At 38.6% G+C, this 13,599-nt stretch overlaps 1 non-coding gene across 1 annotated transcript; it reads right to left on the bottom strand.

Moving 5' to 3' along the window:
• Nucleotides 1-435: 435 nt before the first annotated feature.
• TRNAW-CCA lies at nucleotides 436-507 on the bottom strand. Its single transcript has one exon. It is a non-coding gene; the product is annotated as a tRNA-Trp (tRNA).
• Between the last annotated feature and the right edge of the window lie 13,092 nt (nucleotides 508-13,599).

The raw sequence follows: 13,599 nt of genomic DNA, 5'->3' as shown, positions 1-13,599 counted from the left end.
ACGTGAGTCTGAGAGAACTCTGGGAGTTGGTGATGGACAGGGAGGCCTGGGGTGCTGCGATTCATGGGGTCGCAAAGAGTCGGACACGACTGAGCGATTGATCTGATCTGAATGTCAGATAAGAAGAAAAAGGAAAATAGCAACATCGGGTAATAACCATTTTTGGTTTTGGTTTGAATATTTTCTTCCCCTTTTATGTAAACCTCCAAAAAAATGAGATTGATCTGGTTGTCTAAACTATACTTTAGCAATACTGAAAGTGGAACTCACACATTCAAACTCCACAACCAATAAGCGTGCAGGTGAAGGTGAAGTCGCTCAGTTGTGTCCAACTCTTTGCAACCCCATGGACTGTAACCTACCAAGCTTCTCCGTCCATGGGATTCTCCAGGCAAAAATACTGGAGTGGGTTACCATTTCCTTCTCCAGGGGATCTTCCCGACCCAGGGATCGAACCAGGGTCTCCTGCATTGGAGGCAGATGCTTTAACCTCTGAGCCACCAGGGAAGCCCCCACAACCTATAAAGTGGTGTCAAAATGGTCCATTGTGAGAAAAGCTGTTTTATGAGTTGTTAACAAACTTACCTACACTTCGGTTCAGTTCAGTTGCTCAGTAGTATCTGACCCTTTGCAACCCCATGAACTGCAGCACGCCAGGCCTCCTTGTCCATCATCACCTCCGGGAGTTTACCCAAACTCATGTCTATCAAATCGGTATTGCCATCCAATCATCTCATTCTCTGCTGTCCCCTTCTCCTCCTGCCCTCAATCTTTCCCAGCATCAGGGTCTTTTCCAATGAGTCAGCTCTTAACATCAGGTGGCCAAAGTATTGGAGTTTCAGCTTCAATATCAGTCCTTCCAATGAACACCCAGGACTGATCTCCTTTAGGATGGACTGGCTGGATGTCTTTGCAGTCCAAGGGACTCTCAAGAGTCTTCTCCAACACCACAGTTTAGAAGCATCAATTCTTCAGTGCTCAGCTTTCTTTATAGTCCAACTCTTACATCCATACATAACTACTGGAAAAACCATAGCCTTGACTAGACGGACCTTTGCTGGCAAAGTAATGTCTCTGCTTTTTAATACGTGGTCTAGGTTGGTCATAACTTTCCTTAAGGAGTAAGCTTCTTTTAATTTCATGGCTACAATCACCATCTGCAGTGATTTTGGAGCCCAGAAAAATAAATTCTGTCATTGTTTCCACTGTTTCCCCATCTATTTGCCATGAAGTGATGGGATTGGATGCCATGATCTTAGTTTTCTGAATGTTGAGCTTTAACTCAACTTTTTCACTCTCCTCTTTCACTTTCATCAAGAGGCTCTTCAGTTCTTCTACACTTTCTGCCATAAGAGTGGTGTCATCTGCATATCTGAGGTTATTGATATTTCTCCCGGCAATCTTGATTCCAGCTTGTGCTTCCTCCAGCCCAGCGTTTCTCATGATGTACTCTGCATATAAGTTAAATAAGCAGGGTGACAACATACAGCCTTGACGCACTCCTTTTCCTATTTGGAACCAGTTTGTTGTTCCATGTCCAGTTCTAACTGTTGCTTCCTGACCTGCATACAGTTTTCTCAAGAGGCAGGTCAGGTGGTCTGGTATTCCCATCTCTTTCAGAATTTTCCACAGTTTCTTGTGATCCACACATTCAAAGGTGTTGGCATAGTCAATAAAGCAGAAATAGATGTTTTTCTGGAACTCTCTTGCCTTTTCAATGATCCAGCAGATGTTGGCAATTTGATCTCTGGTTCCTCTGACTTTTCTAAAACCAGCTTGAACATCTGGAAGTTCATGGTTCATGTATTGTAATTTTGAGCATTACTTTACTTACATTTAGTTTGCCTTAAAACATAGGTATGGAGTTGTATTGTGGATGGCCCAGATGTTTGGAGTGTGCATTAGATTTATTCAAATCCAGTCTCTGAAGAATATTTTATTTATTAAGTTTATTTTTGCTAAAAAGTCTTAAATGCTTTGAAAGTAATTACAGAAAATGCTTTCTTATGTGGCCTCTTAACAATTGGCTTGAATGTTTCTCATTCTTCCCTTAAAATGTATTGACTCATGATCCTAGTCAGCAGTTGCTTCCAGCTATAGTCTTCTCTCAGAGAAGGCGATGGCACCCCACTCCAGTACTTTTGCCTAGAAAATCCCATGGACGGAGGAGCCTGGTAGGCTGCAGTCCATGGGGTCGCTAAGAGTTGGATACGACTGAGCGACTTCACTTTCACTTTTCACTTTCATGCATTGGAGAAGGAAATGGCAACCCACTCCAGTGTTCTTGCCTAGAGAATCCCAGGGACAGGGAAGCCTGGTGGGCTGCCGTCTATGGGGTTGCACAGAGTTGGACATGACTGAAGCAACTTAGCAGCAGCAGCAGCATAGTCTTCTGTTTGTAATGTCTGTGCCTTTCTACTCTTTCTTGGATTAAGATGCTTCTCAAGATAGCATTTGTTCCCAACCAATTATATATGGCAATTGCATTTATTAGGGTAATAGTTAACTTGAAATATTTGTAAATTGATATAATATGAAAACAGAATATACTGCATTGCTAAGTGTTGATGAATATAGGTTGCTAAAATAATTCTGAGGATTTGATGTTAAAGAGATTAAAACCAAGTCCTCCAAACTGAATTACCCTGCTGAGTTGATGATTATCTCTCTACCCAAAACTTTATTCCTTTTCTTGTCTCATCCCGTTCCCATCAGCATTTAAGAGAATTAAAAGAAAAAAATCAAAGAGGAGACTGAACAGGGCTCACTAGGGTACAAAAACCCCTCTATGTTCCTTGTTTCTTGTTATAGAAAAGGGTTTTAGTCTTCACAACTTTTCCTGAGTTCCAAAGAGCAGATTCAGGCAGTTACTAATTACGAAAGTGAGGGAACAACGAAATAAAGGAAAAACAGTCCAGCAATCAAAATAATGATAGGTTAAATAGTTCAGGGGTAAAGCAGAGTCCTAGTTTCTCCTCAGGGGAGAGGCATAATCTGACACATGTCTTTGAGTTGTCTTGCAGAAACTAAGACTCCTACCTAGTTGGAGGATGGTGACTGCATACTGAACATGAACAGGTAGACTCCAGACTGGTTGGAACCAGAAGGTTGATGATTAAGATCCCAGAACATCACTATGTTAGTTCACCACCAACCAATCAGAAGAAAGTCTATGAACTGCAACTCTCACTCTAAATGTTGACTTTAAAAATTCTTCTTTGAAAGCCACTGGGGAGTTCAGGTCTTCTGAGCATTAGCTACCCATTCTCCATGCTTGTCACCCTGCAATAAACACTATATATTCCTTCACCACAGACAGTAGATAAGTGTCAGTAGACTGGCTTTGCTGTCTACTCAGGCAAGTAGATCTGAATTCAGTTCACTAATAAGATAACTAAAATGTAGGGTGAAATTATAAAGATTAATGAAGGATTGGAACCAAGACGTGAATTGTAATAAGTTTTGAATTGAAATTAGTTTACTTGTCTCTTCAAGTTCTCATTATACTGGGAGGAAGGAAAAGAAGGCAGGAAGGAGGGATACAAAATGAAATCCATAAAGAAAGAAAAATAGACAAGTGGAACTAAATGGTATATTGAAGATACGATTCATGTAAGAGAGATAATATAAAACTTTAAATTCAAAGAAAATGCTTCATTGGCCTCTCTATATCAAAATATTGGCAAGTAAAAGCACATGTATTTTTTAAGTTAAAGTATTTAAGAATTGTATGTATCATTTTTATTAGATGCCACTGTAAAACTGACTTTTATATCTACTACTGATTTTCTTATGGGCTTCCCTGGTAGCTCAGCTAGTAAAGAATCCACCTACAAATCAGGAGACTCTGGTGTGATTCCTGGGTTGGAAAGATCCCCTGGAGAAGGGATAAGCTACCCACTCCAGTTTTCTTGGGCTTCCCTGGTGGCTCAGTTTATAAAGAATCTGCCTGCAGTGTGGGAGACCTGGGTTCAATCTCTGGGTTGGGAAGATCCCCTGGAGAAGGGCATGGCAACCAGCTCCAACATTCTTGCCTGGAAAATCCCCATGGACAGAGGAGCCTGGCAGGCTGCAGTCTATGGGGTTGCAAATAGTCGGACATGCAAAGAGTTGGACACAACTGAGCAACTAAGCACAGCACAGCAGTGATTTTAATTATAGTGGTGTTTATGTGAATGTATATATTTGCAGCTTAGAATTACTTTATCTTAAAAGGGCACTGTTGCTACAAAACATCCCAGACAAAAATAATTTATTATGATGAAACTGTTTAACAATCAGTTGACCAGTGTCTTTCTGAACTTTTCATCCTATTATTAATAAAGTTTAAAGTTAAAAATATGTATGGCACACTTTAAGAATTTGGCTTTAACAGTATAAAATCAATAATATTTATGTTTCTTATTTTAATTTTGAAAAACATGATATAAATAATGTAATTTAAAATTATTATTTAGAAAACAAGTGAAACAGCTAAGTGTTTTAAAAATAGAGGGAGAAAATCAATTCAGAAGAAGAGAAACAGAAAAAACTACAAAGAAAAATAGATGGACCTTGTTTCATTTTCAAATTCTCAAGATAAAATGTATTTGTGTTTAGTTGTGTAGAAAAACATATTTTAATTTGAAAATCTGTGTTAGCCAAGTTTTATGTAGTTTAGTGAAGAGAGAGTAGTTCAGCTCTAATCTGAGCTTTATCTGAGTCCCCTGTAAAGTAGTGTTTTTGAATATTTACTCTAAGCCTGATGCTATATTTATCCTATTTAATCCTTCTATCAATCCTTCCTGGGTGTCTCAGTGGTAAAGAATCTGTCTGCCAATGCAGGAGACACAGGAGATGCAAGTTCAATTCCTGGGCTGGAAAGATTCCCTGGAGGAGAAAATGACAACCCATTCCAGAATTCATGCCTGGAGAAGCCCATGGATAGAAGAGCCTGGCAGGCTGCAGTCCCATAGTCACAAACAGTGGACCATGACTGATGTGATTTAACACTCAGGCATCAATCCTTCCAGGTAAATATCTCAAACTATCTCACTTCATCTTTTCATGTCTCAATTTCCTCCTCTGTAAATGGGATAAATTAATCTGTCCTCTACAGAGTGAGTCAAATAAAATGAAAAATGAAAAAAATATGGTACTTTGCAAATGTCAAGTAGTACTTCTTATTATTATCATTTCTCACAGAAAGTTGGAGAACAGTTGAATAAAACTAAGTAGAGGAACTTGTCATAGAGAAGTGGAGTCATGCTCAGCCTTCAGTCCTGTCCAGTGGCTCCAGTCTCTCCTGTCTTATACCCTCTGTGCTACCAGCAAGGGAATCCATCAAGCTGAATGAGCTGCATTTTTCTGCTTCTTACCTTTGGGTCAAAGAATTATCAGATTATCTTTCCAAACAACTTTCTTTTGTAAAGGGGAAGAACTAGAGGCTATGAGTACCAATTCATATTTTAACAGGTGCCAGTGACCAGCTATTAGCAAGCATGGCTGTTTTTTCTCCCTCCCAAACTCAGGAGAAATTCCTGATGAAAAGAAATGATCAGATGAACACTGCAGAGAGTCATTTTACTATTAGGTAAAAGATAGGAACACTACTTTGGAAATACATTTGAATATATGCCTGGTTTTATTTAAGTATGGCCTCCATGAGGAGATACTGATAGAATTCCTGAAAACAAACAACAAAAATAAGACAAAACAAAACCCCAAAACTTTTGGATTTCTATAGAAAAATAATCCTGAGTGAGAAATAACAAAAATTTGGTGTCTTTTCAATAATGTTGAATAAATTAATATTTAAAATTTGTCACTGAACTCAATAGTTCTTGATTATATCAACAGCAAAAAACACCAGGGATTAGAAGTTAAAATGAACGGCTGGATAGAAGTGGCTTAGGGATAATTAAAATTGACATTTTACTGAGCAGCAGTGAAAATGATGGAGTGAGTTTTAGGGCAGCCAGTGTGTACAGCAATACTATGGAAGTGCTTCCTGAGAAGGGACTTAAGATATTTTTCCAGAGCATATCCTTTAGGAAACTCACTAATGAAGTAAATCTTCTTAACAATTTTTTCCCACACATAATGTGCAAGCTTTGACTTGATACCTCAGCAATCAAAGGGGCTAGAGTAAGATAGAGGAAGAGTAAGAAATATTTTAAATAAATAATCTTAAAAAAAGAAAATGTTCAAACTCCTAATCTGTGGTGTCTGTTTTCACAATGTCAACAGATGGTGTTTCTCTTAGTTTCCCACAGTATCCTAAATGAGAAAGTTTCTCAAGATACTCAGCTGGAAAAAAATCAGAACTTTTCAATCTAGAATGCAAGTCAAATTATAGGAGAAAATAAAAACCATACTTAGAGGTGAATTTTTGTTTTATTCCTGGGTTTGATACAACAGCTAATGTATCTTAGAAAAAAATCCAAGTTTCAAATCCTGGTCTTTCTATTACAAAGACTGTGTTCTTTAAATACTACACTGCCTACCAGCCAGATATTAATCTGGGTTGGCTGGGCAATTATTGATGGAAGAGTTTTCCCTCTCTGCAGTCTTCAATTTAGAATCTTGTATTTGTGAAGCTGGTTTGATAACTTAACATGAGAATAACAACTTTAATAATGATAGTAGTAATCAGTTTAGTTTAATCACTCATCTGTGTCCGACTCTTTGGGAACCCATGGACTGCAGCACATCAGGATTCCCTGTCCATCATCAACTCCCAGAGCTTGCTCAAACTTATGTCCATCAAGTTTGTGATGCCATCCAACCATCTCATCCTCTGTCGTCCCCTTCTCTTCCTGCCTTCAATTGTTGCTAGCATCAGGGTCTTTTCCAAGGAGTCAGTTCTTCACATCAGGTGGCCAAAGAATTGGAGTTTCAGCTTCAGCATCAGTCCTAACAATGAATATTCAGGGCTGATTTCCTTTAGGATTGGAGTTGGATCTCCTTGCAGTCCAAGGGACACTCAAGAATCTTCTCCAACATCACAGTTCAAAAGCATCAATCCTTTGGCGCTCAGCTTTCTTTATAGTCCAACTCTCATATCCATACATGACTACTGGAAAAACCATAGCTTTGACTAGATGGACCTTTGTTGGGAAAGTAATGTCTCTGCTTTTTAATATGCTGTCTAGGTTGGTCATAGCTTTCCTCCCAGGGAGCAAGCGTCTTCTAATTTCATGGCTTCAGTCACTGTCTGCAGTGATTTTGGAGCCCACCAAAATAGAGTTTCTCACTGTTTCCATTGTTTCCCCATCTGTTTGCCATGAAATGATGGGACCAGTTGCCATGATCTTAGTTTTCTGAATGTTGAGCTTTAAGCCAAATTTTTAATTTTCCTCTTTCATTTGTATAAAGAGGCTTTTTAGTTCTTAGTTTAGTAATAATAGTATCATGCATTTTTCACTCTTTGTAGTTGATCAAGTAATTTCTTATACAGATCATTCTTTGTTATAGGTGGTCAAATGAAACTTAGATAAATATTTTTGTTAAAAATTCTATCAACAAGAAAATAAGGACTCTAACAGGGAGGTCTTTAGGGGAACTAATTGTTAAGGGAGGAGGGATTAGAAGAAGATGGTCAAAAAGTACAAACTTCCAGTTACAAGGTAAGTAAATACCAGGGATGTAATGTACAACATGAAGACTACAGTTAACACCGCTGTATGATACATAAGAAAGTTATTAAGAGAGTAGATCCTTGGAACTCCTCACAAGGAGTTTTTATCTTTCCTTTTTATTTTGTCTATATAAAATAATGGATGTTAACTAAACTTATTGTGGTAATCATGTCACAATATATGCAAATCAACCATCATGCTGCCCACCTTAAACTTATACAGTAATGCATGTTAATTATTTCTCAATAAAACTGGAAACACCTAATTTTTTTTTAAAGAAGTAGAGAGAGAGATGACTTCAGTAGAATTTTTGACACCATGAGTGTTTAAAAAAAAATTTCAGGATATAATCAAGAAAATGCAAGATAATTAAAACTTTAGAGAAAAAGAAAATACTGTAAAAGAAACAGAATGGAATAAGAATTACCCTACTTGGCTCTCTAGGGCAAAATATTTACCTAGCTATAATCATGCATGCACTATTTATTCATTCAAGTAGAAATAGTGATAAAATTAAATAGGACTGATGAGATAGACAGTAGGGTTGAGTTGTAAGAGACCTATACCCTCAGAGCAGGAAATCTGTAGATAACATTCGAAATCAAATAACTGGAAAATAAGAATATGTACATTTTGCTGGAATAAGAGGGAAAACTGTTACAGAAAATAGTTAAAGGTTGAAACATTTTTGCCTCTGAGATGGAGCAACTTAGGGGTGAGAAGTAGTGTTTAACTTTCAGTACAGATCTCTTTACCATTGGAGGTTTTAATCAAATGTATATATTACTCTGTGAGGGACAGGAAACAACAATGGTGTTGTTTTAGTCCGTGGGATGGCAAAGAGTTGGCCACAACTTAGCGACTGAACAACAGTGGCATATATTACTCTGGTTGGAAGCATCATTTAAGTGACTTTAGGAAATAAAAAATTCACAAAACTGGTTAGAATTATAATTCTAACCAGTGTGTATGTATACAGAGAGAGAGAGAGATCTGGGGTCCACTCCTTATCTCCTGAGATCCAGTTGTGCAGTTAGCTTAGTTTGTGAGTGGTTGGGAGGAAAGCAGAAGCACCTCTTACACAGAAATGTGGGTGGGTAGGGAATAGATGCAGAGAGGCCAGGAGAGATGTAGAGAAAACACTTACCAGCAATTTTAATAGTCCAACTAATAGAGTTTAGTTCAGACTAAATGGTAGAGTTAGTGAGTGTGGGAAGAATTCTAGATATTTGTTTAAAAAAAAAAAAAGAATTCTAGATATTTGGGGGATAAGAACAGAAGTTTTACAGATACATTGGATGAAAGAGGCGTGGCAACAAGGACTCTGCAGTTTGGATCCAAACTATGTAAAGAATGAACTTATCCATTACGGAGCTGGAGAGGACCATGTGAAGAACATATTTGGGGAATGACGACCAGGAGTTCAGTATTGGACATGATTGACTTGCTGTGCCTACTAAATACCCAAATGGAAATGTCAAGTAAACATAGATATATGAGTCTGGAATTCAGGAACTGTACTAAGATAGAGACACAGACTAGAGGGTCAGTACACAGATGGTATTTAAAGCCATAAATGGGTGAGGTTACCTACAGAGTGAGCATAGAGAGTAAGGAAATACAGTCTGAGGGCAGAGTCTTGGTTAGTCTGAAGTTTGAAGGTAGACAAGATGAGAAACATTCAGCAAAGGAGACAAAGAAGTGATGGCCAGAGAAGTAGGCACTAACTAGACGAAGTACTGTCTAGAGGTCAGGTAAAGAGAGTATCACAAGGAGGTCGTGTGAGCAAGTTTCAAATGCTGTTGAGGCAGGAAGTGAATTCTGAGAGGTAACTGATCCTTACATATACCAATGTGCAGGCCATTGTTTCACTGAGATGTGCTCTTTTTAAAAGGGCTGATACGAGTCCAATATCTATGGCCAATTCATGTTGAGGTTTGACAGAAAACAGCAAAATTATGTAAAGCAATTATCCTTCAAAAAAATCAATTAAGAAAAAAAAACTGAAAGACAAATAATGGAAAATTTGAGGGTAGAATCTTTTCTGAAGGATATTGCTAAAAGCAATACTTTGGCCACCTGATGCAAAGAACTGATTCATTTGAAAAGACCCCACCCAATGCTGGGAAAGATTGAAGGTGGGAGGAGAAGGAGATGACAGAAGATGAGATGGTGGGATGGCATCACTGACTCAATGGACATGAGTTTGAGTAAACTCTAAAAGTTGGTGATGGACAGGGAGTCCTGGTGTGCTGCAGTCCATGGGGTCACAAAGAATCGGACATGACTGAGTGACTGAATTGAACTGAACTGATTGCTAAAAGAGAAGCAAACTGATTAGGCACCAGCTATAGGAGAATATGGGCTTCCCAGGTGGCTCAATAGTAAAGCACCCACTTGCCAATGCAGGAGACACAGGTTTGATCTTTGGGTCAGGAAGATCCCCTGGAGAAGGAAATGGCAGTCATTCTCGTATGCTGGCCTGGAGAGTCCCATGGACAGAGGAGCCTGGCAGGCTATAGTCCATGGGGTCACAAAAGAGTTGGATTTGACTTAGCCACTAAACATCAAGTACATAGTAGAATAGAGAAAGATTCCCTTCTGTATTCAAGAAGAAGAGAGAGAGAAGGATTTGGGTTATTGTCTGCTTATTTTTAATGAAGTATGTTATAGTATGATTGTCTAATGGGAATGAGCCTGTATTCAGGCAAATATTCACACTCTGCAGCGCTTGGGGTAACTAACTGAAGTTGCGTCCTTGAGTAGACAGGATGGAACAGAGGCCAGTGTACAGGTAGAAGATGGGAGCATGTAAAAACTCCCTCTTATCTTTTTGCTTCTATTTTCCCTGAAAAGCAACATAACAGCAGAGATTGAGGCAGACAGTGGTTGTGGGTGTCTGAGGAGAGACAAGAGTGTATGAAATATCATGGAGTAGAATGAAAGATGAAAGTTATCTAAAGAAATATAATGAAATTGCCCTGAAACAGAGTACACTTGAGGGTTTTGGGCATGACATTTTGTGTTTCTCTCCAGGCATGTGAAACTGCTCAGTTGCCAGCACTAAATATATTGAGAGTTGCATTCAAACAGGACTGGGTTTTGTTTTTTTTTTTTTTTCCAAATTAGTTCAACAAAATAAGAGAAGGGTAAGTGAAGGGATCTAGGTAGGGCAATGGATATAAAGATACATTTTGGGATCTGAGTGAGGTAAGAAAAGTCAAGAGTGTGGTCAATGACCATTGACAGATGAATGGATAAAGATGCTGTGGTACCTATATACAATGGAGTACTACTCAGCCATAAAAATAAATGCATTTGGGTCAGTTCCAATGAGGCAGATGAACTTAGAGTGTATCATCTAGAGTGAAGTAAGTCAGAAAGAGAAAAACAAATGTATATTAATGCATGTATATGCAATCTAGAAATATGGTACTGATGAAGCTATTTACAGGGCAGAATGGCGATGCAGACATAGAGGACAGACATATGGACAAGAGCCGGGGAGAGGAAGGAGAGGGTGAGATGAATGGAGAGAGTAGCATGGAAGCATATATACTACAATACATAAAATAGATAGACAATGGAAATTTGTTGTAGGACTCAGGAACTCAAACTGAGGCTCTGTAACAACCTAGGCGGGTAGCAAAGGGTGGGAGATGGGAGGGATGTTCAAGAGGAAGGTGACATATGTATGCTGCTGCTGCTGCTAAGTCGCTTCAGTCGTGTCCCACTCTGTGTGACCCCAATGGCTAATTTGTGTTGCTGTATGGCAGAAATCAAACCAATATTGAAAAACAATTATCCTTCAATTAAAAATAAGTAAGTTTTAAAAAAGTGTAGTCATCGAAATTGTTCGAGGGGAAATTTGCTGCTTTCAGTCATGTCAGACTCTTTGTGACCCCATGGACTGCAATGTGACAGGCTTCCCTGTCCTTCACAATCTCCCAGAGTTTTCTCAAACCCATGTCCATTGAGTCAATAATGCCATCCAAGTATCTCATCCTCTATTGCCCCCTTCTCCTCCTGTCATTGCCAGCATCAGGGTTTTTCCAAGGAGTCAGTTCTTCGCATCAGGTTTCCAAAGTATTGGAGCTTCAGCTTCAGCATCAGTACTTCCAATGAATATTCAGGGTTGATTTTCTTTAGGATTGACTGGTTTGAGTTCCTTGCTGTTCAGCATAGTTCAAAAGCATCAGTTCTTTGGCACTCAGCCTTCTTTGTGGTCTAACTCTCACTTCCGTACATGACTACTGGAAAAACCATAGCTTTAACTATACAGACCTTTGTTGGCAAAATGATGTCTCTGCTTTTTAATACGGTGCCCAGGTTTGTTATAGCTTTTCTTCCAAGGAGCAAGTATCTTTTAATTTCACGGCTGCAGTCACCATCCACAGTGATTTTTGGAGTCCAAGTAAACAGTCTGTCATGGTTTCCATTGTTTCCCCATCTATTTGCCATGAAGTGTGGGACTGAATGCCATGATCTCAGTTTTCTGAATGTTGAGTTTTAAGCCAGCTTTTTGACTCTCCTCTTTCACCTTCATCAAGAGGCTCTTTACTTCCTATTTGCTTTCTGGGTCACTAGGTCTTCCATATCTCTGGAATGATGGGAATCGAGGTACTAGAAAAAAGGAATGAAAGGTAGGAAATATTAGCAGGAAGAGGGTATAAGAGGCTGCATACTGAAGACAGTAACTTCAAAGAAGCTGGGGTTTTTTGAACAGTAGGAAAGAGAATGGCCTGGATGTTGCAGTGATCATCAAATAGGAGTTCTATCTACCTCCAAGGTGGGATATAATAGAGAAAAATGGCCACAGTTTATAAGGGCTTTAGGCAATTTAGCCTTCTCTGTGGTGGACAGATTTCAGTCTGCCTGACAAGTAAAAGAATGCCAATGTATCCTATAATTTATTTAAAATTTTAAAGAATATGGTATAATAAACATATGTATACGTGCCTGGAAAATCCCATGGACGGAGGAGCCTGGTAGACTGCAGTCCATGGGGTCGCTAAGAGTCAGACACGACTGAGCGACTTCACTTTAACTTTTCACTTTCATGCATTGGAGAAGGAAATGGCAACCCACTCCAGTGTTCTTGCCTGGAGAATCCCAAGGACGGGGGAGCCTGGTGGGCTGCCATCTATGGGGTCGCACAGAGTCGGACACGACTGAAGCAACTTAGCATAGCATATGTGTGTATATGTGTTCTTTTCCATGAATAAATATTTCCAACGTCTCATAATCCTTTTCTGTAAAGTGGAAAAAGTGCAGTTTATATAATATGTGTATTTCTATGTATGCATTGTTCTCTTCTTATTCCACAAGGAAGTATTAAAAGGAAAACAGAACAGGTCCCAAGAAATATTAAGTACATTATCTCTTGATTGCAAAACATACTTTTTCTTTGAATTTCCATATTTAACTTAAATCTTCCTTTTGTCACTTGAATATTCACCACTCAGCATTTTGCAAATGACTCCGTAGTAGTTTGTTAGCAATAACTTCTTTTGGCTGCTTTGCCAAGTAGTTGATATCCAGATGCTCGTAAGCACAATAATGTGTTGGCATATTAATTATCTGCCATGTGCAACTATTTATACAACCCTACTACATTAGTAAGATAAGAAAGCGATTTACAATTCCCTTTAAATAGCCTCATGCACCTGCAGGCGGTTTTGGTTCAATAACACAGAAATGAATGATAAAGATAGGTTAGGCATCTTTGTTCTTTATGGCTTTAAGAGTTCAAATGATTATGAAAAAAAAACATTTCCTTTTACTTTTCAGCATTACAAATGCTGTGACAATTTTCTTTTTACATTCCCAATTTAATTTTGGAATGTCATATCTTGCAAGCAAAAAAAATGCAATTCTACAAACTCATAGAATTTACCCTAAGGTTGTTACATTAATACACATTTTTTTAAAGTTTGGAAGAAATGGAAAAGAAGGTAAGTTTGGTGATTTAATAGTGATC

The sequence above is a fragment of the Bison bison genome, unplaced genomic scaffold (assembly GCF_000754665.1).
Source record: "Bison bison bison isolate TAMUID 2011002044 unplaced genomic scaffold, Bison_UMD1.0 scf7180017864451, whole genome shotgun sequence".
Classification (NCBI taxonomy): Eukaryota; Metazoa; Chordata; class Mammalia; order Artiodactyla; family Bovidae; genus Bison; species Bison bison.
This window is presented reverse-complemented; position numbering and strand designations above follow the sequence as displayed.